General features: G+C 37.3%; 1 pseudogene; it reads right to left on the reverse strand.

The window, feature by feature from the left end:
- Positions 1-1085: 1085 nt before the first annotated feature.
- Positions 1086-24929, reverse strand: part of LOC123583717 — a 31441-nt pseudogene continuing 7597 nt past the window's right edge.

A 24929-nucleotide genomic window follows, 5' to 3' on the forward strand; every position in this document is an offset into this window, starting at 1 on the left:
CTATTACTGGTTTTACCATTGTTTCTGGAGATTTTCTTTGATCCTTTGCTGTCTTTGTCACTTTTGGTCTCACCTTTGCATGCAGAGTTCTCTTTAATATTTCTTGTGGGGCTGGTTTAGTGGTCATGAACTCTTTTATTCCACTTATTCTTAATGATAACCTTCCTGGATAGAGTATTCTTGGCTGCAGATTCTTCCTATTCAGCACTTGGAGTATATCATGCCACTCTACTAGCTTGCCAAATTTCTGTTGAGAAATCTCTAGCTAGCCTTATGGGTTTTCCCTTGTAAATTAAGGACTTCTTTTTTGTTTCTCCTTTTAAGATTTTTTTTAATCACCATTAAGCAAGTTTAATTACAATATGTCTTGGTGTTGGCCTGTTTTTGTTGATTTTTGATGGGAGTGCCTTCTGGATCTGGATGTCTGTCTCCTTCCCCAGGTTAGGGAAATTTTCAGCTATTTCCTCAACTAAATTTTCTGCCCCCTTCTTTCTCTGTCTTCTCCAGGGACTCGTATAACACAAATATGTTTGGAGTCACTGAGTTCCTGAAATCTATTCTCATGTTGCATAATTCTTTTTTGTCCAGCTTGATGGCTTTCCATTATTTTGTCTTCTAGATCGCTAATTTGTTCCTCTGCTTGTTCTAGCCTGCTGTTCATTACATCAAGCCTATTTCTATCTTGTTGACTGCATTCTTCATATGGTTCTTTTTTAACTCTTATCTCTGGTGGTAAGGGTCTCTCTGTTTTGTAGTTTTTTCTCAAGCCCAGTGAGTATCCTTATGATTGTATGATTGTTACTTTAAGTTGTCCATCAGGCAGGTTACTTATATCTGTTTCCTTTTGGTCTCTGGGGCTGTGGCCTTGTCTTGTTCTTTAATTTAATCCGAATTCCTCTGTCTTAGCATTTTAAGCCTCTGCCGTGTGTGTGTGTGTGTGTGTGTGTGTGTGTGTGTGTGTGTGTGTGTTAGAAAAGCTACTTATCTCTCCTTCTGAAAGTAATGGCCTTATGAAGAAGAGACCATGTAGTGCCCAGGGTCTGGTGCTTCAGGGAGTGTCTCTGGTGTATATTGCATGCACACTGCTAATAAACTCTGGCTGCTATATCCTTCAGGCCAGTCTTCTGTAGAGGCTGTCCTTGGAGTGTTTGTTTCCTGGTCTGAATATGGCCAGGTGTGCTCTGATGCGCTTGTGAAAAGAGACTTGTCACACCTCCACCAGGTCTGAGGCCCTGAAGAGCAATCTGGTCAGGAGATGTGGTGTGGGCAGAGGTTTATGCCAGCCTTCTGGGTAGGGGAGCTGCCATGCTGGGACTGAGGCAAGCTTGACTGAGAAGGGCAATCCCAATCCAGTGGGTGTGGAGCTTGGTATAGGCAAGTTAGGCAGCTAATGTTAATGCTGTACTGCTTCCTGCAGGTGACCCTGTATTTATGCTGAGGGGCAGATGGTGGTGACCAGCTCTTTTGTTCCCAGAGAATGCTGCTCTCAGGTACATGCTCTGAGAAGACTGAATACTCTCCCCACTGTGTGCCCTCCAGTTTTTGCCCTCCATGCTATCTGCCCTCCAGTTTTTGCCTGTCTTTTCTCCTGGAGCAGGGCACTGCCCTCGGGGCTCTATCCTAGTGCAGCCTGCTGACCTTTAAAATGTCAGACTTGGGGCGCCTGGGTGGCGCAGTCGGTTGAGCGTCCGACTTCAGCCAGGTCACGATCTCGCGGTCCGTGAGTTCGAGCCCCGCGTCAGGCTCTGGGCTGATGGCTCAGAGCCTGGAGCCTGTTTCCGATTCTGTGTCTCCCTCTCTCTCTGCCCCTCCCCCGTTCATGCTCTGTCTCTGTCCCAAAAATAAATAAACGTTAAAAAAAAAAAAATTAAAAAAAAAAATAAAATGTCAGACTTGAAGTTTCACTGGTTGAAAGAACTCATAAAATGCAGCCCCTCTCATTTTCCAAGTCAATGGCTCTGGGGAAATGTTTGCCATATGCATTCCCTTGTATGTTCCTTTGCATTCACTCCCCCCCCCCAACTCCTTCTCCAGACCATGGCTCTTTTCTGCAGCATCTGTGATCGATTTCTCCCCTAAATCACATTGGTTTCCTTCTTTCTTCATTGTGGCCTCTTTTCCTTTAGTTGTGCAGTTCTGTCAGTCTTCAGGTCTATTTCTGGGACATTTAGGATTATTTGATACTTATTTAGTCGTGTTCATGGGACAAGGCAAGCCTAGGGTACTCCTACTCTGTTGCCATCTTCTGTATCTTTTCCTAAAATTTTTAGATTTTCATTTCTGGGGTCTCTCCTACAAAATATGAAATTAAAGGGTTTTATGTCTGCCAAAAGCATCTATTATTCAAACAAACCTCACCACCCAGAGTTGGACCAATCCCATCAAAAGATGGTCTCCCATTAGACCAATATCTAAGTCATACTTGGACCCAATCTATTATCCTCTCTTACTGTTCTTATTATTTCTCCTTGTGTGCCTTTTATTAGACTTCTAAATTCCTGAGCTCCTGTACATTTTCCAAGAGGAAGTTCATAATCTAAAAGCACACCCTATAATTCTTTTAAATATTTTTTTTAAAGTTTGAGAGAGCACGAGCCCAAGTGGGGGAAGAAGACAGAGAATCCCAAATAGGCTCTGCACTGTCAGTGCTTAGCCCCATTTGGGGCTCAAACTCACAAACCATGAGATCACGAGAGTTGAAATCAAGAGTCATATACTTAATGGACTGAGCCACCGAAGTGCCCCTCTTTGAAAATTTTATACTGATCCTTTCGATGTTCTTCTTTCAAATGTGTTTATACTTTCTGTAACTTATTTTATTTTATTTTATTTTTTTTTAGCTCTCACAAACTCGGAGGCGTGTGACTAATCTTTTTGCTGAGCTTCTACCTGTCACCCCCTGATAAATGTTTTTGGTTGTGAGTTACTATCTCTGATATGGAAACAACTAAATCTCCCATTTTTCTTTTTTTATTTTAAGTTAATTTATTTTGAGACAGAGTGTGTGAGTTGTGGCTGGAAAGAGGGAGAGGGGAGAATCCCAAGCAGACTCTGCTCTGTGAGTACAGAGCCGGATGTAGGGGCTCACAGTCTTGAAGCTGTGAGATGATGACCTCAGCTGAAATCCAGAGCTAGATGCTTAAATGACTGAGCCACCCAGGCTCCCATTCCCTTTTTCTGATAGCATCTCTTGAGATCGGGCTGGTGCGTGTTTATGTTTTATGTCTGCCCGTATGCCTTCAATATTACTTTTCCTTTAGTATCTTTCTAGACTTTTGGCTTTGTTCTAAGGAAATCTTTTTTTCCTCATGTTTAATCAACCAATCTCTCTCCCTTTACCTTTTCTTTTTTCATGCTTCTATGGTTCCTGATATGCTAGTAAGACAGAAGTCCATTTTTATAATGCTCTAGTGTTCCTTAATTTCTTCATCAACATGACTCCAAAGGAACAGTGCTTTTGAAGTCCAGTAATTGTCCTCTTTAACTACATATTTTTGGGCTATTGAATTTACAGTAGTTTCATCTTTACCCAACAAAGTTGATCTACTTTTACAATTGTCATTCCTTATTTATTGATCTGTCCACAGTGAAGCTGCCTCTGATATGTAAAGCCAGAGCCAAAAGTTGCCTACTAACCATATTCAGAGTGAATAGGAGACAAAGTAGAGTCCAGTATTCATTAAAACCCAATATTTAAGCCACATGAATCTAAGAGGCTAGCTTGGGGTGTCTGGCTGGCTCAGTTGGTTAAGTGTCGGACTCTTGATTTCAGCTCAGGTCATGATCTCACATTTCATAGGATCAAGTCCCATATCAGGCTCTGCATTGTCAGCTCAGAGATTGGGATTCCCTCTCTCGCTCTTTCTCTACGTTCCTTTCCTGCTCAAAATAAATGTTAAGGAAAAAAAAAAGGCTAGCTTGCTGCAGCTTTTATTGACCCTGGGCATGAATAAGAATGGAATTTGGTTGTTTATGTGGTTACTAAGGTCTGACACTAACAAAAAAAATTAATGTGGCAAAATATACATAACATAAAATTTACCATTTTAACCGGTTTTATTGAAGTATAATTGGCATGTACACCTGATATTAGTGTTAAAACATAATTTGACATTTGTATACATTGGGAAATTATTATCAAAATAAGTCTAATTATGATCTATAATCATATATAATTACAATTTTTGTCTTGATGGGAATTTTTATGGTTGACTTTTAGCAGCTTCTAAGTATGCAATACAGTATTTACTGTAGTCACCTTGCAGTACATTACATCCCCATGACTTATTTTGTAACTGGAAGTTGATATCTCTTGACTCCTCATCACCCATCTCATCCACCCCAAACCCCCTCGACCCCTGGAAGCTACTATTCTGTTTTCTGTATCTGTGAGTTTTTTGTTCTATTTCACTTAAGTGAGACCATACAGTATTTGCCTTTGTATGACTTACTTCATTTAGCTTCAGTCCATCCATGTTGTCAGAAATAGTGAGATGGTCTTTATGCCTAAGTACTATTAATGTGTATGTTCCACATATTTATCCATTCATCAGTGGGCACTTAGATTGTTTCCATATCTTGGCTGTTCTGAATAATGCTGCAGTGAACATAGGGGTGCCTATATCTTTTCAAATTAGTGTTTTTGTTTCCTTTGGCTAAAAGCTGAGTGGTAGAATTGATAGATCATATGGTAGTTCTAGTTTTTCTTTTGGGGGGAACCTCCATATCATTTTCTACAGTGGCTATACCAATTTACATTCTGCCAACAGTGCATGAGTGTTCCCTTTTCTCAGCATGCTTGCCAACATGTTAGTTCTTATCTTCTTGATAAAAACCCTTCTAATAGGGTTAAGGTGATGTCTCTTTGTGGTTTGATTTGCATTTCCCTGATTAGTGATGTTGAATACCTTTTTATGTGACTATTGGCCTTCTGTAGGTCTTCTTTGGAAAATCTCTACTTACATGCTCTGCCTACTTTTTAAATCAGATCCTATGGTAGGTATATCTCATTGTATGTATACATCACATTTTCTTTATCCATCTGTTGATAGACATGGATGGGGTTGTTTCTACTTCTTGGTTTTTGTGAATGTTTCTATGAACACTGGTATACAAATATCTGCCTGAGTCCCTGATTCAATTCTTTGAGATACATGCCCAGAATGAAATTAGTGGATTATATGGTAATTCCAGGCTTCTTAAAATTTATTTATTTATTTATTTTTTAGAATCTCAGTACTGTTTTTTTAGTGGCCTTGCCATTTTACATCCTTGCCAACAAGAGGGTTATAATTTCTCTACATTCTTATCAACCCTTGTTTTGTTTGGACAATAGCCATTTTAATGGGTGCTATTTGATTTGATTATCAGTGTCCTAATGATGAGCAATGTTTTAAGCATCTTTCCATGTTTTGATTGGCCATTTATATATCATCTTTGGAGAAATATATATCCAAGTCTTTTGCCCTTTTTAAAAACTGGATTGTTTTCCAATTTGAATTGTGGGAGTACTTTATTCTCAATACTCTTTATCAGATAAGATTTTTAAATATTCTGTGTATGGCCTTTCTGTTCCCTTGATAGTATCCTTTGAAGCACAAAAAACTTTGAAGTCTAATTTACCTATTTTGCTTGTACTCCTGGGTGTCATATACAAGATTAATCATTGCCAAATTCAATGTTGGGAAGTTTTCCCTGCTATGTTTTCTTTCTGTATTGAAAACTTTATCAGAATTGTTTCTAATAGTTTGTGGCATAATTGGAAGAACTGGAACTATCTATATTATGTGCCACTCAAAGACTTTAGGACTGAGGCCACAGCAATCACAAAAATACACTCTTGCCCAGAAAAGGAGGAGTCAGGGTGGAAGGGGCAAAACCTCTCTCAGGAAAACAAGACTTTTCCAGAAATCCCTAGTGGGCTTCTGCTTTAATCTATTGCCTGGAACTGGTTATATTGCCACTCTTGGCTGGAAGAGTGGGTGGCTAGGAAAAACATACAGGTGGTGGTGGTGTCTTTTAAGCTGGCACATCACTATCTAGAGTAAAGATAAAGAATGAACAGGTAGGAAATATATCTGCAACAGGTTTTACATTTCACTTGGTGTATTTGAAACTTTTTCAGTAGAATTGTTTAAAAGTTTATGGCATGTAGGCAGAATTCTTCAGAGTCTGGTATTAACATGTTAACTTTCCCTACTTTTATAGTTAAGACTGTTCCTGGAGATGGGAAGTAGGGGCTGGGGTGGGGGCCAATAACACATAGGGCAGGATTGTTACTTATGCCCATATCCTTTCTCTCTTGGGAGTTTATAAAATTGTACCTGTGTACTATATCTCTGAATAAGCAATTTGTGTTTTTTTTATTTATTTTAAAAAAAAATTTCACGTTTATTCATTCATTGGACAGAGAGAGAGCATGAATGGGGGAAGGTCAGAGAGAGAGGGAGACACAGAATCTGAAACAGGCTCCAGGCTCTGAGCTGTCAGCACAGAGCCTGACGTGGGGCCTGAACTCACGGACTGCGAGATCATGACCTGAGCTGAAGTCGGACGCCCAACTGACTGAGCCACCCAGGCATCCCTGGAAATATGTGTTTTTTAAAGATGAACTTAAATATTCCATTCTTTAATTTTTCACATATTACAGGTTGAATTACTGTTATGTCCATGAGCACTCTACAGAATGTCAAGTAACTTGCTTATGCTGCAACCAGCACTTAGATTCTGTTCTCTGGATGCTGGCCACCCCTTACGGGGAGCCTCCCACACCAAAGAGGGTGCACTGAATCAGGCCAAGTGTAGAAAACCTCTTTCCTACAGTGATAAGTCAGATCTTGCTCCCTCTCTGCTTCTCTTGGAAATCCATTCTATTATTCCATAATCTGATTTGGATGCTTGGCTGCCAAATATAGCTGCTCATTTATAAAGTGCTTTTGTCAGGTCCTATTTTTCCAAACAGAACCTCTGGATTTGAATTTCCTTTCTGAATCAAAGAGCACATATAATAACCTCCTTGTTTTTTGTAATAAGAAATTTATAACAAATAATAATAATAAAAATAAACCTATTTGTAATAGGTTTTTAAAAATTTTTTTTTTCAACGTTTATTTATTTTTGGGACAGAGAGAGACAGAGCATGAACGGGGGAGGGGCAGAGAGAGAGGGAGACACAGAATCGGAAACAGGCTCCAGGCTCTGAGCCATCAGCCCAGAGCCCGACGCGGGGCTCGAACTCACGGACCGCGAGATCGTGACCTGGCTGAAGTCGGACGCTTAACCGACTGCGCCACCCAGGCGCCCCTGTAATAGGTTTTTTAAATTCAGGGTATTGTAGAAGTTGTGACTTCTTCACATTTAGTCTTTGTAAATCAAGTTATGAAGAAAGTCAAAGAAAACTCCATTCAAAAGGTAGCAATAAGTGGAGGGAACAAACCCAAGTGCTTATTTTCTTGGAAAAACAAGACAAAGTAACTGGTTGTTTTGGATTTTCCTAATATTGAGCCTTAGATAAAATAGTGTATTACCTCTGTGTATAAGGAATTCTCATATATTTACAGTGAACCATTTACAGCCTCCAGTTTTGTTCAATTTAATTTTCCCTTAAAGATCCTTTTGGATCTTTTATTTTCTATTTTATATGACCCTGAAGTTATGGAAATGATAATATGTTGTGTGGTTTCCTATTTTTGCATGGCCCTCACAGGTGGACCACTTACCTTTAAATGGAAATTTCAGTCTCTACATTCTTTAGCCTTGGGAACAATGAGCCCTTAATAAAGAGAAATTCAGGAAATGTAAGTGTAGTAGTTAAGCATTTTTATCTTGGCTTATTTTACTGCTTTTATTCCTTAATCCTAAGACCTGGAATTTGACTTTTTTTTTAAAATATGGAATTTATTGTTAAATTGGTCTCCATACAATACCCAGCGCACATCCCAACAGGTGCCCTCCTCAATGCCCATCAGCTACTTTCCCCACCCTCCCATTCCCCATCAACCCTCAGTTTATTCTCAGTTTTTAAGAGTCTCTTATGGTTTGCCTCCTTCCCTCTCTGTAACTTTTTTTTCCCCCTTCCCCTCCCCCATGGTCTTTTAACTTTCTCAGGATTCACATAAGAGTGAAAACCACATAAAGATATCACCTCATGCCAGTCAGAGGGGCTAAAATGAACAAATCAGGAGACTATAGATGCTGGAGAGGATGTGGAGAAACGGGAACCCTCTTGCACTGTTGGCATGCAAACTGGTGCAGCCACTCTGGAAAACAGTGTGGAGGTTCCTCAAAATACAATGTGCCATTTTAAACTCTATTTCAAGAGAATGAGTCCCTGTTTCTCATTTCTGTTCCCAATGCACTGATTTCTCTGAGATTAACTTCCTGTGCTTAATATCTGGGTCTCAACAGCTGATTCCCTGTATTTGGGCAGGTTTTATTCTGTGAGCATTATGGGAACATGGAGTAAGCCTTCTAAAAGTTAACTCTTTGTTGGTTTGAATATTAGACATTCTACATGAAATTGTGATTTGGAAGAGGAGCTCTTTTAATTCAATGGCTCACATTCTGTAATGGCTTGATGGGACAATACATAGAGTGGTGAGTTATGCAGAGAGGTTTGAAATCAACAAATGACTGTTTTGAAAGTATGCTATTTCTTGCCTGCTTTTTGTGGTATCCCGACAAATATTGACATGTGTTCTTTACATACAATGTAGTGAAAAGTTAATGTTGGAGTAATAATCTGTTTTGAGATGGAGTATGATGGAGTCTTCCCTATAAAATAGTTTGCCTTGGGGCACCTGGGTGGCTCAGTTGGTTAAGTGTCTGGTTCCAGCTTAGGTCATGATCTCACGGTTTGTGAATTCTAGCTCCATGATGGGCTCTGTGCTGACACCTCAGAGCCTGGAGCCTGCTTCAGATTCTGTGTCTCCTCTCTCTGCCCCTCCTCTACTCCTCCCCCTCCCTTCCTCTGCCCCCCTCCTCAAAAATAAACATTAAAAAAATTTTTTTTTACATAGTTTGCCTATGCACACGCTTACATACAACTATGAATACTATGCTATGGGGTTTCCACGTCAATATTTTTTTCCACTCAGGAACTTTTAATTAGGGTGGCCAAAAGATTGTTTTTTTTTGATCTACAATCCTATCCTGCTCTACAAAGCAATTCAAAGTTTCAGGTCCCAAGCCTTTGTTTCTATATTATAGCATTATGTTTCCTTCAATATTCTCTACAACTTGCCAAGCTGATGCTTTCTTTTTTATATTTAATAGCTATATTTAGTTCTCATGTTCTAAGGTTTTGTTCATTTTTCAAAACTGCAAACTTGGAGTCTGTTTTTTGGCCCTAAAACATTGCTGTGGTGAATGGGGTATTCAAATATATCTTGTTGGGAAAGATCGTGCCTACATTATATTCTGAGCTGAAAACAGATTTCCTATTAGAGAAAGATGACAAATGTGATATTTTCTCTATATATCATCAAGCAAACTGTTTTAGAGTAGCTTGGGGTTTTTCTGCTCATCCTTTTATTCATTCAGTAAATATTTATGGGATGTCAATTAGTGCCATTGTTCCTAGGCACTTGGGATTCAGCAATGACCAAAAGATTCTGGCTTTTGTAGAACTTAGATTCTTGTTGAGTGGTTCTCAAATTTTTCTGCATATTAGAATCACTGGGGAAATGTTAAAATTCTTAGGGCTTTGCTCCATGCCAGTTAAATCAATTTCTTGGGAATAGACACAGGGGTCAGGATTTTTTTCTTTTTTCTTTCTTTCTTTCTTTTTTTTTTTTTTTTTTATAACTTCGCTGGTGATTCCAGTGTACATCTAAATATGAGAATCATCGATCTATACCAGAAGTTATCACATTATAGCATTGATCCAAAGGGCTTTAAGAATAGTTTCTGAATCTGTAGTCTGGAACTAGGCCTAGGAATTTGTATTTCTAAGTTAGCAGGTGAAGCTGATGCTGCTGGTTTAGAGACTCAGCTTGAAGAATAACTGACCTAGAGCCTTGACACTTAATGTGTGGTAGATCAACCTCAGCTTTTTAGAAGTACAGAATCTCAGGCCTCATCCCAGACATCCCAGGTGATTCAAATGTATGTTAAAATTTGAGAAGATCTGCTTCATTGCACTTTGTCACATGCATGTCATGTAAACTACAGATTTATCTTCTTACTCTTGAACATTGTCTTTCAACATAAGCTGACAATGCACATTTTGGAGAGAAAGCACTCTAGTGGTGATTTACAATGAGATAAGCTGTGATTTCACAGGTCTTTTTCTACAAAGGGTTATAGTGGCAAATACAAATGAAAAATAATAGGCTTAATTCTCCTTGTTTGAAAGTAAGAGCTCTCCCTTCCTCCTTTTCCTAAAACATTTACCTTAGAAAACTTAAAGAATGAACTTATATCACTTTGAAGTGTATGTAAAGTTCTACTGAAAACCCTAAAATACCTAGGAATAAATCTAACCAAAGAGATAAAAGATCTATGCACTGAAAATTATAGAAAGCTTATGAAAGAAGTTGAAGACACAAAGAAATGGAAAAACGTTCCATGCTAATGGATTGGAAGAACAAATACTGTTAAAATGTCAATACTACCCAAAGCAATCCACCCAAAACAATCTACCCCAAACAATCTACGCATTCAATGCAATACCTATCAAAATGACACCAATATTCTTCACAGAGCTAGAACAAACAATCCTAAAATTTGTATGGAACCACAAAAGACCCCAAATAGCCAAAGCAATCCTTAAAAAGAAAACCAAAGCTGGAGGCATCACAATTCTGGACTTCAAGCTGTATTAAAAGTTGTAATCATCAAGACAGTGTAGTACTGGCATAAAACTGGATAACTAGATCAATGGAATAGAGAACCCAAAAATGGACCACAAACATAGGGCCAACTAATCTTTGACAAAATAGGAAAGGATATCTAATGGAAAAAAGACGGTCTCTTGAGCAAATGGTATTGGGAAAACTGGACAGCAACATGTAGAAGAATGAACCTGGACTACTTCCTTATACCATATACAAAAACAAAATGAATGAAAGACCTAAACATAAGACAAAAAGCCATCAAAATCCTAGAGGAGAAAACCAGCAACAACCTTCTTTACCTCGGCCACAGCAACTTTTTACTTGACAGGACTCTGGAGGCAAGGGAAGCAAACAAACAAAAAGACTGTTGGGAACTCAAAATTAAAAAGCTTCTGCATAGCAAAGGAAATAACCAGTAAAACTAAAAGGCAACCCATGGAATGGGAGAATATTTGCAAATGACATATGTCAAATAAAGGGTTAGTATCCAAAAATCTATAAAGAACTTATCAAACTCTATCCCCCCCACAAAAACCCCCCAAATAATCCAGTTAAGAAATGGGAAAAAGACATGAATAGACACTTTTCCAAAGACATCCAGATGGCTAATAGACACATGAAAAAAAATGCTCACCATCACTCATCATCAGGGAAATACAAATCAAAACCACAAAGAGATACCACCTCACACCTGTCAGAATGGTTAACATCAACAACTCAGGAAAAAACAGATGTTGGCGAAGATGCAGAGAAAGGGAACCCTTTTGCACTGCTGGTAGGAATGTTAAACTGATGCGACCACCTGGGAAAGAATATGGAGTTTCCTCAAAAAATGAGAATTACCCTATGATCCAGAAATTACACTACTAGGTATTTATCCAAGGGATACAAAAATGCTGATTTGAAGGGGCACATTCACCCCAGTATTTATAGTAGCAATACCGACAATAGTCAAATTTTAGAGAGCCAAATATCCATTCGTCAATCGATGGATAAAGATGTGGTATTGATATACAATGGAATATTACTTGGTGATCAAAAAGAATGAAATCTTGCCATTTGCAACAATGTTGGAACTAGAATGTATGATGCCAAGTGAGATAATTTAATCAGAGAAAGGCAAATATATTGATTTCACTCATGTGGAATTTAAGAAAGACAACACACAAACCTAGGGGAAGAGAAGGAAAAATAAGTTAAAAACAGAGAGGGAAGCAAACCTTGAGACTTAAATATAGAGAACAAACAGCATTGCTGGAGGGGAGGGGAGTGTGGGATGAGCTAAATGGGTGATGGGCAGTAAGGAGGGCACTTGTTGAGATGAGTACTGTGTATTAAATGTGTAAGTGATGAATCACTAAATTCTGTTCCTGAAATCATTACTATACTATTTGTTAACTAACTTGGATTTAAATTTTAAAAAAGTACGTAAAACTTTTAAAAACTAAGGAGGTGTCCAGCCAAGACCTGGGAATTATCTTTGAAATATAATCAAGAGGGATATTGTTCCTATCTCCCAGGCTCTGTGAGGTAGTAGGAGTAACTTTGGTGGGTCACTTCCTCCAAATTGTAAAACTACATCTTTTCATAAACTATGAGAAGTTAATTTTTCCTTCCGATAGAGCCAGTTAGCTAATGCAGATGGTCATCCCAACTACCAAGTGAACTGGGGATGAACTATGTGTCCAAATGGTTGGGTCAAATCCTTTTGAAGACTAGTTGTTTCTCTTGCAGTGGGTTGTATGTATTTGACTATATGGAGTGTGAAATTTCTATGTGTCTTTACAATCTTAGTGTATTGCCTGTAATGCATATCACATTCTGGCTTAATGATTATTCAATTTCAATTCCTTTCTTTTTTTTTGCTTTTGGGAGGGATTTTATGGGCGGGAAGGAAATTTTGTTTTTAAGTCTATTTCCCCAACAGACTCTAGTCAGCATTTTATTCACTTACCTGACTACTCTCCTCCACTATCCAGCAATGGCAGTCATTGTTCATGTGACATTTTTTTTTTAATTTTTTTTTTCAACGTTTATTTATTTTTGGGACAGAGAGAGACAGAGCATGAACGGGGGAGGGGCAGAGAGAGAGGGAGACACAGAATCGGAAACAGGCTCCAGGCTCTGAACCATCAGCCCAGAGCCTGACGCGGGGCTCGAACTCCCGGACCGCGAGATCGTGACCTGGCTGAAGTCGGACGCTTAACCGACTGCGCCACCCAGGCGCCCCAACATGTGACATTTTTTGAGGGAAGTAAGGAAGAGAGGTATACTAGTAGAATATAAATCTTATAAAAACAAGAGTGTAATTTAGATACTCTTTTTCCAAGCTTCAAAAAACTCTTATGGAGTTGTTCAATCACACATAAATGTAGAAAGCATCATGTAATTAACCACTCTGTACTCCTTTTCAATCTTGTTTCATATATATCCACTTTTGGGTTTTTTGGCTGAGGTATTTTAAAGCAAAATCTAGATATTCTAGAAGTGAACCTGGAAATACTTAAATATGTGTCTCTAACATATTTTAAAAAACAACAATAGCCAAACAACAGAAACAGCACAAATGTCTATCCGTGGTTAAATAGACAGATGTGGTACACTCATATAATGGAATATTTATAAAATGAAGAAAGTACTGATGCATACTGCAACATGGATGAACCTCCAAAACATGATGCTAAGTGAAAGACGCTAGGCAAGAAAAGTCACATGTTGTATGATTTTTTTTTTTTATATAAAATATCCAGAATAGGTAGACCCATAGAGACAGACTACAGATTGATTGTAACCAGGAACTAGGGGGAAAGAGGAGAGAGGAGACACTGATGAATGGAAAAGGTGTTCAATATGGAGTGTTGGGACTGTTTTGGAATGAGATAGTGTTCAGCATGTTAAATTTAGTCCTTCAGGATCTCTTCTAGGACAATAACAAGTGAAGAGGTGAATATCTGAAGCAATTCCAAACTAAAAGGTTACAATGAGAATAAACATTATTCAAAGAGAAAATAATTGGAGAAATTCTTTGGGTGGCAAGGTCAGGGAGGACCTTTTCTGAGGCTGCAATATTTAAAGTAAGGTCTAGATGTTGGAGAGGCTTCCAGCAGAGTCAAGGGCCTTCAGGTAAGAAAGAGGTTTCCCAGTTTGAGGAATTGAATGCAAGTGTGGATAATAGATGTGTCTATGCAGACTTTCCCTATAAGTGGATTGGTCCTGTGTCTGGCTTAAAGTGTAACTTAATAAATGGGACTTAAGTATTCAGTTCATTAAAGAATGATGAGTCACCATCTACTTTTCTCCTAAAGCCTGGTGGGATGAGGATATTTATATCGACTGAGGCAAGGCCAATCTTATTTTTATCACTCTGCTCATCTTTTATGAAGAAAAGAGGTATGAAAAATGCTGATAATACTGGACACACACATACCCCTAGCATAAACACCTGGTATATATCCAACATACATCCAGTATATAATATACTGGGCATATATATGTAGTATATAATGAGGGTATGCACATCTTGCATGTAATGGGGGTATTTACTAGGATAGGATATAACAATACAGCAATTTCTTCAGAAGAGAAGGTTGGGTGTAAAACCAAGGTATTTCAGAGGTAGAGGAATGGGGACAGCAAGGGGGAAGGAATCATCTCTTTTAGTGTGTGATGAATAGAAATGGGTATCATCAACTCTGTCCTTGAGCTGTGTGCCATAAACAAACCATTTTAGCTCTGTAAACATCAGCTGTGAAATAGGAACTATAATAATACTCCCACAGAATTAATGAGATAATGATTGAAACTGGCTCAGCAGATTGCCTGATACAACATAAACCCTTAAATATTTTCTACTATGGATATTACAAATTTTTTTGTTCCTCAGCTTTCTAGATCTTCTTGAATTCATGTTTTCATATTTTTATACCTTGGGTTCATATTTTGGCTTTAGTTTTTGGTGGGTGGTGTTTTAACAAATGCTCCCATAGCAAAATTGTTAAAGTTTCAGAATGGCCCAGATTTTCCCTTCTGCCTCTTAATACATTTTACATAAGTGAACAACTTTTTTGTTACTAGAACATATGTTATTGACTGTAGTCAGTACATTCATATTGGTAGTTCAAACAAAATGGTAATTGGATTCAACTGTTATTCAAAACATGTAGCTGTTTGATAGAATTAAATAGCTTAGATGCTTTTGTGTGTGGAAATTGGCATGCTTAGAAGCATTTAAGTACCATTTGTAAACTAAGTGTGGTATTAGATGCTTTTGAAGAGGTGGAGATGAATTAGATACAAATAATGTAGGTTTAAGATTTTAGTCCTTTTCTAGCATCTTTAACACTTACTCATTAGACTCAGAGCACATTAAGTTTATTACATTTCATGGATTTTTCTTTTATTTGCAGAAACAAGTTTAGAAAGGCAAAATGAGTTGCCCATAAGGAGTAAATTATAGTAATAGGATCTGAGTTTGTTTATTGTTTTGACTCTCAAGCCAGCTTTCTTTTAACACCTAAAGATACAGGTAGGTAAAGTATATATTCATTTACTTAGTGACTGAGGTTAAGCATAACTTCTCAAGTAACAAATCTATAAGCTCTATACAGTAGGGAATATTGAATATAATACAACTCCGGCTAGATTTTCTAGTCCAAAAATATGCTCAAATATCAGTTCTGCCACTTATCTCTTTGGGGCCTTGGATGAATCACTTCACCTTGAGATTTCTCTCCTCTTTTGTGACAATAAAACTATAGGGTATAGTGAAGCCACTGATAAAACTAAAATGCTCTACAAATAAAACATCCCATTAATTGCAAGATATTTATTTGAGATTTATAACATTTTAATTTTTGAGAATTATGATTTTCTACATGCAGCATTTGAAATATTTAAGGAATGGTTTAGCCAACTGTGGAATAGGCTAAACATTTTCACATAGGAAGGTTTTGCTGTGAAATGTTTCTTTAAAAGGAGTCCTCAGCATACTTTAGAATATTTATCCCATTGTTTGTTGAAATTCATATAATGAGAAGTCATGTCATAGTTCTGTCATCCCCATGTATTATTCTTTAAGATGTTGAAAAACTATTCTTACTCCCCCTCTATTCTGAATTCTGGAGGCTAATAAGTTCCTTAGTATGGTAAGTACTTTTAAAAACTTTTGCTAGGTCTTCCAGTACTTGAAATAAAAGTGTTCTTCCTTTCTACCATTTGGGCTCTTCAATTGCCAGAAACCATCAATGTACTTCTAAAAATGCCGATTAGGGAATATCTTACTAATTGCTTTTGATCTGCCTTAAAGAGAGCAACTAGCAACTCAAATTTTATCTTTGGGGATATGAACATTCTCATGACAAAATTTGAGTTTTTGGTCCTAAAAGTTTATCATAGAAAAAATGATGCTTCTAATCACACAAACATGTTCAATGAGTTAGGCTGATGTTTTTCTCCCATCTTTTTTTCCCTTTGAGATACAAAGTTGAGATCTTTCTTCCTTCATGAGGGGTTAGGTTTCACACGTGTTTATATTTAGTACCTGTGGGAGTCTAACCTGATGATTAATGGTTGAGAATCATTTTAAAAAATGTATGGCTGAAGGCAGAAAATAAAGTGCTGATTGGTTCATTAAGCAATTCAATCCCAAACCGTAAAGTTTAAGTTTAATCCTGCCTGAAGCCTGACTGATCCTGTCATAAACACTTTTCATAAACCTTCCACTTAAATCTGGTATTGTGGTTTTATTAATCTACCAATAATTCAAAATGACATCTCATGTAGCAATATAAATCTATAAGATGGATATCATAAAACTTACACCATTACAAAACCATGGGTAATTACGTAAAAATGCCGTTTCCTTTGGTTAGGTATGTCTTTCTGAATTGCTGTTTTTCCCTTGGTTGAACAGATGTGTTGACTGTAACACTGTCTCAATGTGTTGGTATGCCTGAAGGAAAAGAAAGAAATTCAGATAGTCACTGATGGTGTTTAAAAAAAAGTTCTGGAGTTCAGAGAACCTTATTTGCAAAACTCAGGGAGCAATTTAGCAAAGCCCTGTGTTTGTGGAGCTTATATTCTCTGGGAAGGTTCCTTTTCTGTGTTGCTATGTGGAATTTTTAGCTCTTGGATTTAATGGCTATATTGATATTCTGTGGATGTGCCAGGGCTCATGTGCTTTAGGCACACGTTCAGAAACTCGAATGAAGTCCCAGCTGTCAGACTTCTTCTTTTTTTTTTTTTCTTTTAGGAGAAGGGCTTTTTACTTCTGAGTCTAGGGGTTAGATGAACTCTCAAACTAGATCATAGTAGACTTTACAGGATTGGAGTAATACAGTATTTCTGAGGTTATTTGGAACAGAAGACTGCATTTTTATTTTATATGGGGCAGAGAGGCATTTCCAAGAATAAACTTAGAAGGAGCCCATAAGAGCTAGAGAGTGTATTTTCATCGCCTGCTATAGTTGCTCAACAGCAGCAATCTGCTCTCAAATAAAAGTGAGGCTTGAAGGAGTGTTCAAATACCTACGATTGAACCCATGGGACATTTATGCTTTTATAAGACAGGTGTTGGAAAATCTCTGAAGCCATAGGATTCCCTCCCCCCTCCCCCAGCTGCAGGTGCTTTATGGGTTTAGACTGACTATATATGAGAAAGATCCACATTGTGACAGGGGATGAAAACCAAGCATTACACACTGTGTTTTAGCACTGTCACAACTATATTTCAGTAAGATACGTGTGTAATTATTTGAGGATCTTCTCTGCTAGACTTTGAATTCCTCTCTAGTGCTTAGTACAGCATGGTAGGTTCTCTGAAGATTAAAATTTGGCGTTCTTACATGGAAGTTTAAGATCTCCACAATAGCTTCTAGGCATTATGTACTTACAAGATTTGTGTCTCAAAAAGCTTGCATTTCTTTAGTCTTCCAAATATAAGAAAACATAGTAATAATGTGAACTTGAATATCACAAACAGTTGGCAACTGGCACCAATCCTTTGCCCAGCTCCTGACCTCAGACAAGGCAGATAGAGGGTGTGGGTGGTAGGCTAAAGTTACATGGTGGTGGAGGGCGGGGTGGTTGGGGGGAACATGGACAGGAAGGTGAAATCCTGTGGGAAAACCTCAGGCATTCAGCAATCCCCTTCCTCAAAAGTGGTAAAGAAGTTAGGGTCCTAGTAGTCTCTGGACCCATTCTCTGTGGCTCAGGCTGAAATTCACCCCCTACTGCCTGGCCCCTAAACTACCATATTCTTGGAATCCCTGCTTCCTTGAAATCCCTCTGATACTTAAATTGCAACAGAAAATCATCAGAGGTGCCAAACTGCAGCCAGAACAGATGGATTTAGATAAATCTTGCATTTCATTAGCTTTGTGTTAATGGAGGCCTATATTTTACCCAAGGGTTTTTGTTTTTGTTGTTTGACTCCATTGATAGCCACACGTCAGGGTTTTACTGGAGTACAAGTGGCCTCATCTTATATATCCATCATTATCACTGTATATAGATATGGAGAAAGTAAGTTTTAATAAATATTGACCATGTAGCCTATTCTCCGTTGAACTATGTGGTCTATTGCCATTAGGGAGAAATTTTATGGCAAGTCAAAATGTGAGTTCTGCATAGTACAGTATCCTATTGCTGTATGATCAGATAACAAAACAAACAGGTATTTTCTAACTTCCTTCCATCTTTATGTGATAGAGTGCACATTTTGACTTCAACTTTCAGACTGTGCAAATGATTCTCTTATTTACATCCATTCATCACATTTTAAGGCTCTTCAGCTCAATATCAAAATACTGGAGAACTAGGAAACACCAGACCCAGAATCACAATTTATTCTATTTTTGCCATCCCAATAGAGATACTTTTAAGATACTTTTATCCAAATAAGATAACTATAATACACAATAGGAAACACTAATTGTAGGAAACACTTTGCAAGCTGTTAGTTGAAGGCAAACAGCTGGATACCTTAAATAATTGATGGTGGCTATCTTCCTTTTAACTTTTAAAATAAGACTGCTTGAATTTGTTTTGTACAAGTCTACATATCTGTCCACTTTGTCCTTTTCATGTCAAGGGAACAGGAGAGTGAAAATGGACTCATCTTTTGAGCAAATGAAACTCACCATTCTTCTTTTTAGTGCTTTTGCTAAAACAGTACTAATTGGGGAAAAAAGAGAAAGCAGTTGGGAATTCTTTAGAGCTTTGAATGAATAAGCAGAAAACACTTTCATTCAGAAATAGAGCTGGACTTCTATAAGTTTTTCTTCCAATTCCAGCCTGAAGGTAGGGAGGGTTTTCCTCCTCAATACAAAGTAATTCTCAAACACCAGCTGGGAGTCTGTTAGTATCAGAATTGAGTTGAATTATCTACCAGGAGTTAGCATCAGATTCCACAAGCTAAGGACTCAGTCTTACAAGACTTCCCTCTATCTCCTACCTCAGAAGTTAAAAGCTGCAAGTTGTTATGTGTGCTTTTGACCAACTGGCTGCAAATTGGAGGTTCCAACTTCCTCTTCCTTGGATTCTATTAATTTGCTAGAGCAGCTCACAGAACTTGAAATGCTTACTTACCTTTACTCGTTTATTAAGGGACATAATAAGATATGGATCGACAGCCAGATGAAGGGATACATGGGGCAAGATACGGGGAAAGGGTGTGGAGCTTCCATGCCCTTTCCAGGAATACCACTCTCCCAGCATCTCTGTATGTTCACCAACCTCTGGAAGCTCTTTTGAACCACCTCCTTTTCTGTTTTATGGAGGATTCCTTACATAATCATGATTGACTAAGTCTAATCTCTCTCTGGGCTTAGGGGTAGGGCTAAAAGTTCTACCCCCTAATCACATCGTGGGTCCTCCTGGCAACCAGTTTCTGCCTTTAGGTGAGGTTCGAAAGTCACCTCCGTAACCTAGCAAAAGACAACTTCATGCTCTTATCATAGGAAATTCCAATGGTCATTGGAGCTGTGAACCAGGAACTATGGACAAAGACCAAATATATAGGAGAACTATCCTTTGTCATCTGAGTGATGAAATACATATTTAAGAACTATATCTGTCAAATAAGTGATCAAATATGTATTTTTTACATATCACAATATCTCAATAGTATTTTTTGTTTGTAACATTATGCTTTTAGATAAGAGCCCAAGAGTTTACAGCTCTAGAATTTGCCACCTGGCTTACCAAATGGAGTTAAGATAGGGAAGAACAGTATTAATCTACAAAAAAAAAATTGCTGTTAAAACCTAATAAAGAAAAACCTATTTATGGGTCTTAATATATTTGTCTTTTCATTAGGTCATAAATATTTAGAGAGCCCAATTGTTGGCATCCTAGTAGTTCCATACTTTACCCATCTTCTGAGAGCAATAGAAAACTCCAGAAAACTTTAAAATGCTTTTAAAAACTTATTGTAAAAACTAATACACAATAGACTTAATTCTTTTTGGTATTCGGTTATAAGAATTATAACAAAGGGACAGTCTTTACTACCATCAGGATACAGAAGAATCTTATTACCCCAAATTATTTCTTCATGCCGCCCCTATTGACTAAACATTTCCTCCTGCCTCAACCCCTGGCAATAATGATCTGTTCTGTCTGTGCAGTTTTACCTTGTCCAGAATGTTTTGTAAATGAGTAGCCTATAGTGTAAGGCTTTTTGATTCGGGCTTCTCTCAATATAGTTCAGATGTATCTATGCTGTTGTGTCCATTTCTTTTTATTGTTGATGTGTTCATTCACCAACTGAAAGATAACAGGGTTGTTTTCAGTTTTGACTGATTGAAGAAAGTTGCAATAAACTTCTTGTGTTGTAAATGGGGCAGTAAGGCCCCCTCATGGGGCCTTTAAGGGTCATTCTAACATGGTCACAGAAATTAAACTCCTGGCATATGAAAATCAAGGGCTTACTTTATTCCTAGGTCCTAGAAGAGGGGATAGAGGGGCCGTACAGAGGAGCTTCTAGGGAATGGGTTCAGCGAAGCAAGTGGGAAACTGAGAGTGTTGAGGACCCAGGGACAAATGCCTCTACTGGGGCTCAGGGTGGAGTTCCCAGCAAAGGTATGAGGGAATTCGTTGGTGCACTTGACTGTCACTAGGTCATAGCCAGGGGAGGGCAAGAAGAGGAACTTGTGGCAGCAAGGACAAGTCTTATCCTGGTGTTACCTGCTTGCCTGGGTGGAATGCTCACAACCTTTTTTGGGGGATGTTGAGGCATCAGGGAAACATGAAGTTTTAAAATTTTCTGATACATTTCTGAATACAGGTTTTGATGTGACCACTGTTTTAATTTCTCTCGGGTAAATATGTGGAAGAGTAATCACCATGTCATAAAGTTATATATGTTTAACATTATAGGAAATTGACAAACCATTTTCTAAAGTGAAATTACCACTTTGTTTTCACTGAAACTATATTCTGGTAGCTCTGTATTACACTAACCTTTTTTTTTTTTTTAATTTCATCTTTCTAGTAGGTGTGTAGTCCAGTCTTGTTTTAATTTGCATTTATTTAATGACTAATGTTGAGCTTCTTTCTATGTACTTATTTGCCATCTGTATTTCTTCTTAGGTGGAAGTATCTGCAAGTTTTTTGCCCATTTTTTTTTTTCTTACTGAGTTTGGAAAGTTCTTCAATTCTAGATCCATGGTCAGATGTGACTTGCAAATATTTTCTCCCACTTTCATGGCTTATTCCTATTATTCTCTTGACAGTGTCTTACACAGAGCATAACTTTCAGTTTTGATGAAGTTAAATTTATCCTTTTTTTTTTTTTTTTTTTTTTTTTAAGGAATCACGATTTTAATGTATCTAAGAATACTTCACCTAACTCAAGATCACAAAGAATTTTTGGAAGTTTCACAATTACAGGTTTTAAACTTTGGTTTACCATGTACTTGGAGTTGTGGATTGAAGTTTTTTTTCCTGTTTGTGTTTTCCTGTTTTTTTTGTTTTTGCATATATAGATTTATTCTCACCTTATTTATTTTTTGAGAAAGTTATTCACCCATTGAATTGCTTGTGTGCTTCTCTTCAATTTTTGTGTGGGTGAATTTTTAGACTATTAAACTGAACCATGTATGTTTTTGCCAATATAGCACTATTGATCATTGTAGCTTTTCAGTAAGTTTTTAAATTAGTATGTGTTCTCCACCTTTGTTCTCTGTGGGGTTTCGACTGTTCTAGTGTTTTTGCTTTTCTATATAAATTTTTGAATTTACTTGTCAATATCTAAACGTTGTTGTTGTAGGATTTTATTAAATGTAGAAATCAACTTGGTGAATATAGTCTACTTAAAAGTATCAAGTGTTCCAGTTCATGAAGATGATGGCACTGTATTTATTTAGACCTATGGTTTCTTTCATCAGTTTCATAGTTTCCAATATACATACTACTCAGGTTATCTAGTTGGCTTGAATTTGGGGAGTTGTGTATTTCAAGGAGCTTATGTTTTATTGAGTTGTCAAATTTGGTGTATATTTGTAGTATTTTCTTAGTCTACTTTTACTATACTTTGAATGACTGTAGAATCTATAGTTATGATTCCTTTTTAATTCCTGATATTTGTAATTTTTGTTTCCTTTTTTTTTTTTTTTGTATTGATTTGGCTGAATGTCAATTTCCTTTCCCATGAATCAGTTTTAGGTTTCATTTTTCCCCCTTTTTTGTTTTCAATTTTATTTTTCCCCTATTTCCTTGTACTTTTATTTTTCTGGTTTATTAAGGTTTTTCTTTGGCAGATTAAGGTAGAACAACTACTTGATACCTTTTTTTTCTTTAATACATAAATTTAATGCTATAAATATCCTTCTAAGCACTGATTTGGCTATATCCCCTGAATTTTAGGATGTTGTATTTTCATTTAATTCAAAATGGTTTTTAATTGAGACTTCCTCTTTGATTCAGGTGTTAGAGAACACACTTTCCTAGAACATTAATTATTCAAATTTATTAAGATTTGTTTTATGGCTTGTTTTTATGATCTATGTTGGTGAATGTTTATGTGTCCTTGAAAACGTGCATTTGGCTGTTTGGTGAAATATTCTATAAAATGTCAGTAGGGTCAAGTCAGTGAATAACACTGCTAAAATCTCCTATATCCTTGTTGCTTTTTGTTGTTTTTGCTGTATTTTTTGAGAGAGCATTGTTGGATTCTGCACATATAGTCGTGAGTTAATTCGACCACTGCTATCCATTTTTAAAAGATGTATCTTGAAGCTTATTTTTTAGGTAATACACATTTAAGCTAATTATGTCTTTGTGAATAGACTTATTTTCTCATTAAGTCCTTCTTTATTTTTTTATTTTGAACTCTATTTTTATTAGTATAATCACCCCAGCTTTTATCTAGGGCTGAATTTTCTCTCCTTATACTTTTAATCTATTTATGTCATATTTGAAGTGGATTTCTTGTGGAATGGATATAATGTTTTTAATCCAACCAGACACGTCTTGTAATTGGTATGTTTAGACCTTTTCTATTTAATGTAGTTATTGGTATGGCTAGACTTTAGAAGCATTATTTTAGCATTTCTTCTCTTTGATGTTCCTATTGTGAGTTTCCCCCCTTCTTTTGGTTATTCCAGTATTTTTCAGTGTAGCATTTTAACCTCTGGCTTTATTGCTTCACATATTTAACCAGTTATGCTAGGAAATAAAATATACACAACTAATCTTTTAGAGTCTATATAGAGTTAGTATTTTATTTAAGTGAAATATAGAATCTTATAGTAGCATAGGCCCCTTTATCCTTCTCTATCTTACTTACTTATTTTTTTAAATTTATTTTGAGAGGATGCACAAGTGGGGTAGGGAGAGAGAGAGAATTCCAAGCAGGCTCCCTGCCCAGCACAGAGCCTGATGAGGGGCTTGATCCCATGACTACAAGATCATGACCTGAGTTGAAACTAAGAGTCAGGGGCTTAACCAGCTGAGCCAGTCACCCCTATCCTTCTCCCTGTATTTTAGAGTGGTCAGCCATATTACAGCTATAAACGTTGAAAAACCCCACCAGAAAAAGTGTGAGGTTTGTTTGTTTTCATCAAAAAAAAATCTTTTAAATAACTTAGGATAAAAATATTAGGCAAATGTGTAACATTTATTTTACTTTTCACTCCTGTATCTGGTAACATTTCACAAGCACAGTTACTAAGGCTGCTTTAAAGTACTCGGTTGATGATTTCAACATCTAGGTCATTTTGGGATTGTAATTGAGGGTCTTTTCCACTGAGAGTTGATGAAATTTTTGTCGTTACGTGTTGGGTAACTTTTTATTGTAATATTTTGAATGTCACATCATGAGTTTTTTAGTTCTCCAGATCATGTTGATTTCTACCTCCCCAGCCCAACCATCTTAAATTTTTGAGGCAATCAACCTATAGCCAGCATAGGTTTATTGCTTTTTGTGGGCAGGATTTCCAATGTCAGTTCAACTTTCAAAGCCTTCTGTGTTTTGACTAAATTCTGTGCATGCCACTCAGGGCTTATTTCAGCAAGTAAATTGTGTTTTGTACTATTCAGCTTTTAACCTTAGCTGTGATCTGGGTTTCTGTTGTGCATGTAACACATGAATCAGGGGTGAGCTGAGAACTTTTGCTAGATCACAGAATTAGAAAATTCCTATTTCCATCTCTCTACAGGAATTCCTACCTCCCTTCACCTCCTGCTGCCCCCCTGCTACACTCTTTGGCTTCTAGGATCTGCTTTTCTTGTTCTCTTTCCAGAAAGGAATTCCCTGAGATTTTTGCTCTCTGTGCTCACTGAATTCTTCCATAACTGGGGCCATCCTTTGGTCAAAGCTGAGAGAGAAAAGATGGTATATTAGTTTGTAGAATTTCCATAACAAATAACCATAAAGTAAGTGATTTAAACAGAAATTTGTGTCACAGCTTTGAAGGATAGAATGGAGATCAGGGTGTTGGCAGAACCAGATGCCATATTCCCTCCATACTAGGGTAGGATCTATTTTAGGCCTCTCTCCTAGATTCTGGAAGCTCCTTGGTTGTGGCAGTATAATTCTGATCTTCACATGGCATTCTTACTGTGCACATGTCTCCGTGATCAAATTTTCTTGTT

This window comes from Leopardus geoffroyi, chromosome B3 (assembly GCF_018350155.1).
Source record: "Leopardus geoffroyi isolate Oge1 chromosome B3, O.geoffroyi_Oge1_pat1.0, whole genome shotgun sequence".
Classification (NCBI taxonomy): domain Eukaryota; kingdom Metazoa; phylum Chordata; class Mammalia; order Carnivora; family Felidae; genus Leopardus; species Leopardus geoffroyi.